We start from the raw sequence: 4,345 nt of genomic DNA, 5'->3' as shown, positions 1-4,345 counted from the left end.
GGTGGGAAAGAGCAAGGGGCAGCTGCTGTGTAGAACGAAAACACAAATCCTCAGGGGTGTGAGCGTTTCGAGATGAGTCGTATACATGTAAATGTTGATCGTCAGTGACCGTGTGGTCTAATGGATAAGGCGTCGGACTTCGTATCTGAAGATTACAGGTTCGAATGCTGTCACGCTTGTGTTTTTCCAGTTCTGAAAAAGAAACATACCGTTTTAATGTAGCAATTGAGCAGTACGAAACCGTCTGAATGTTGCTGTTGACCATTTTTTGCTTGGAGATGCTCTTGAGCTTGAAACACACACAGCAAGACCGGTGTTAACTAACGAAATGGTCGGCAGAGTGCCGACACCGCGAGTTTTGACTGGCACTTGCACATCTAAAACAACGTCGGAAAGTAACTCGTTCGGCTTTTGAGTCACATAAAGTATGTGTGTTAATTTTGACGCCACTAGCTCTGCTTGTTGTCATGCAATTTCTTTGCCTCTCAGAAATGATTATGACATAAAAGTGAAGTACGTGACGAGTGTGACGTTAGGAAAACATTAGGCAGCATGGAGAGATTCTGTATGGGACCACCCAACCCAAACGAGTACTGTGTGACGTGCTACCCGGCAAGTATTCACCGAGGTAGCCGGCTATCTCAGTCGGTAGAGCGTCAGACTCTTAATCCCAGGGTCGTGGGTTCGAGCCAGACGCTGGGCGGAACGGAATTTTGTTCCGCTGCAGGTGTAAATTACCGTTTTTCTGATTAACGAGATTTAATGGAAATAGCAACTTTAAACTTTGCCTACGTCTCTGTCAGTCGCAAGGAAACTGTATTTGAAGGTGAAGGTGATTTTGTAGACATGTGTGAAAGACATGTTCTGAAAAGCAAGTGTTGTGGTTTGGAGAGCACATCGGTTACGTGTAAGATGTGTAGCCAAGCAGTAATTTGTCGCCATAGCTGCAAATATTAGCCGGTAATATGAAGTGTTGTCAGCTAAAGTCTGATGGTGCAGACGACCGTAAGGACGAAGTACCCAAGAGTACCGCTAGGCCGCGCCTCTTTAGCTCAGTGGTAGAGCACTGGTCTAATAAACCAGGGGTTGTAAGTTCCATCCTCACAGGAGAAAGATGAATTTTGGAAATCAGTTGCGCGTCGTGGCCGTATAGCAAACAGTACCTGTGATGACGAACAATTAGCGACAGGCGTTTTTTTAAGATTTACTCTCAGATGTGATTAAGGCGAATGGCGCAGATAAAGCATTTGCCAAAGCGGTACAGCATAAGGTGGGACGAGGCAGTCTGAATTACATTTTATAGATGTATTTCTCACATATCTCAGAGCCTCTCGCGATCGTCGTCGTCGTCGTCGTCGTCGCCGCCGCCGCCGCTTCTGCAGAAGTAGCAAATGGCCATCGTAGCAAATGCGGCGAGGGACGCCCTGCCTTCGATTCCGAATGCACAAAGTGTGTGGTCTTGTTTCTCAGTCTATATTTGGTCGGTCTCGTCAGAGGTTGAATGTAACGAATGGGTGGGAAAGAGCAAGGGGCAACGGCTGTGTAGAACGAAAACACAAATCCTCAGGGGTGTGAGCGTTTCGAGATGAGTCGTATACATGTAAATGTTGGTCGTCAGTGACCGTGTGGCCTAATGGATAAGGCGTCGGACTTCGGCTCTGAAGATTACAGGTTCGAATGCTGTCACGCTTGTGTTTTTCCAGTTCTGAAAAAGAAACATACCGTTTTAATGTAGCAATTGAGCAGTACGAAACCGTCTGAATGTTGCTGTTGACCATTTTTTGCTTGGAGATGCTCTTGAGCTTGAAACACACACAGCAAGACCGGTGTTAACTAGCGAAATGATCGGCAGAGTGCCGACACCGCGAGTTTTGGCTGGCATTTGCACATCTAAAACAACGTCGGAAAGTAACTCGTTCGGCTTTTGAGTCACATAAAGTATGTGTGTTAATTTTGACGCCACTAGCTCTGCTTGTTGTCATGCAATTTCTTTGCCTCTCAGAAATGATTATGACATAAAAGTGAAGTACGTGACGAGTGTGACGTTAGGAAAACATTAGGCAGCATGGAGAGATGCTGTATGGGACCACCCAACCCAAACGAGTACTGTGTGACGTGCTACCCGGCAAGTATTCACCGAGGTAGCCGGCTATCTCAGTCGGTAGAGCGTCAGACACTTAATCCCAGGGTCGCGGGGTTCGAGCCAGACGCTGGGCGAAACGGAATTTTGTTCCGCTGCAGGTGTAAATTACCGTTTTTCTGATTAACGAGATCTAATGGAAATAGCAACTTTAAACTTTGCCTACGTCTCTGTCAGTCGCAAGGAAACTGTATTTGAAGGTGAAGGTGATTTTGTAGACATGTGTAAAAGACATGTTCTGAAATGCAAGTGTTGTGGTTTGGAGAGCACATCGGTTACGTGTCAGATGTGTAGCCAAGCAGTAATTTGTCGCCATAGCTGCAAATATTAGCCGATAATATGAATTGTTGTCAGCTAAAGTCTGATGATGCAGACGACCGTAAGGACGAAGTACCCAAGAGTACCGCTAGGCCGCGCCTCTTTAGCTCAGTGGTAGAGCACTGGTCTAATAAACCAGGGGTCGTAAGTTCCATCCTCACAGGAGAAAGATGAATTTTGGAAATCAGTTGCGCGTCGTGGCCGTATAGCAAACAGTACCTGTGATGACGAACAATTAGCGACAGGCGTTTTTTTAAGATTTACTCTCAGATGTGATTAAGGCGAATGGCGCAGATAAAGCATTTGCCAAAGCGGTACAGCATAAGGTGGGACGAGGCAGTCTGAATTACATTTTATAGATGTATTTCTCACATATCTCAGAGTCTCTCGCGATCTTCGTCTTCGTCGTCGTCGTCGTCGTCGTCGCCGCCGCCGCTTCTGCAGAAGTAGCAAATGGCCATCGTAGCAAATGCGGCGAGGGACGGCCTGCCTTCGATTCCAAATGCACAAATTGTGTGGTCTTGTTTCTCAGTCTATATTTGGTCGGTCTCGTCAGAGGTTGAATGTAACGAATGGGTGGGAAAGAGCAAGGGGCAGCGGCTGTGTAGAACGAAACCACAAATCCTCAGGGGTGTGAGCGTTTCGAGATGAGTCGTATACATGTAAATGTTGGTCGTCAGTGACCGTGTGGCCTAATGGATAAGGCGTCGGACTTCGGCTCTGAAGATTACAGGTTCGAATGCTGTCACGCTTGTGTTTTTCCAGTTCTGAAAAAGAAACTTACCGTTTTAATGTAGCAATTGAGCAGTATGAAACCGTCTGAATGTTGCTGTTGACCATTTTTTGCTTGGAGATGCTCTTGAGCTTGAAACACACACAGCAAGACCGGTGTTAACTAGCGAAATGGTCGGCAGAGTGCCGACACCGCGAGTTTTGACTGGCATTTGCACATCTAAAACAACGTCGGAAAGTAACTCGTTCGGCTTTTGAGTCACATAAAGTATGTGTGTTAATTTTGACGCCACTAGCTCTGCTTGTTGTCATGCAATTTCTTTGCCTCTCAGAAATGATTATGACATAAAAGTGAAGTACGTGACGAGTGTGACGTTAGGAAAACATTAGGCAGCATGGAGAGATGCTGTATGGGACCACCCAACCCAAACGAGTACTGTGTGACGTGCTACCCGGCAAGTATTCACCGAGGTAGCCGGCTATCTCAGTCGGTAGAGCGTCAGACTCTTAATCCCAGGGTCGTGGGTTCGAGCCAGACGCTGGGCCGAACGGAATTTTGTTCCGCTGCAGGTGTAAATTACCGTTTTTCTGATTAACGAGATTTAATGGAAATAGCAACTTTAAACTTTGCCTACGTCTCTGTCAGTCGCAAGGAAACTGTATTTGAAGGTGAAGGTGATTTTGTAGACATGTGTAAAAGACATGTTCTGAAATGCAAGTGTTGTGGTTTGGAGAGCACATCGGTTACGTGTCAGATGTGTAGCCAAGCAGTAATTTGTCGCCATAGCTGCAAATATTAGCCGATAATATGAATTGTTGTCAGCTAAAGTCTGATGATGCAGACGACCGTAAGGACGAAGTACCCAAGAGTACCGCTAGGCCGCGCCTCTTTAGCTCAGTGGTAGAGCACTGGTCTAATAAACCAGGGGTCGTAAGTTCCATCCTCACAGGAGAAAGATGAATTTTGGAAATCAGTTGCGCGTCGTGGCCGTATAGCAAACAGTACCTGTGATGACGAACAATTAGCGACAGGCGTTTTTTTAAGATTTACTCTCAGATGTGATTAAGGCGAATGGCGTAGATAAAGCATTTGCCAAAGCGGTACAGCATAAGGTGGGACGAGGCAGTCTGAATTACATTTTATAGATGTATTTC

Source organism: Schistocerca gregaria, unplaced genomic scaffold (assembly GCF_023897955.1).
Source record: "Schistocerca gregaria isolate iqSchGreg1 unplaced genomic scaffold, iqSchGreg1.2 ptg000470l, whole genome shotgun sequence".
In the NCBI taxonomy this organism is placed as follows: Eukaryota; Metazoa; Arthropoda; class Insecta; order Orthoptera; family Acrididae; genus Schistocerca; species Schistocerca gregaria.
The sequence above is the reverse complement of the archived record's forward strand: the minus strand, read 5'-3'. Positions refer to the sequence as shown.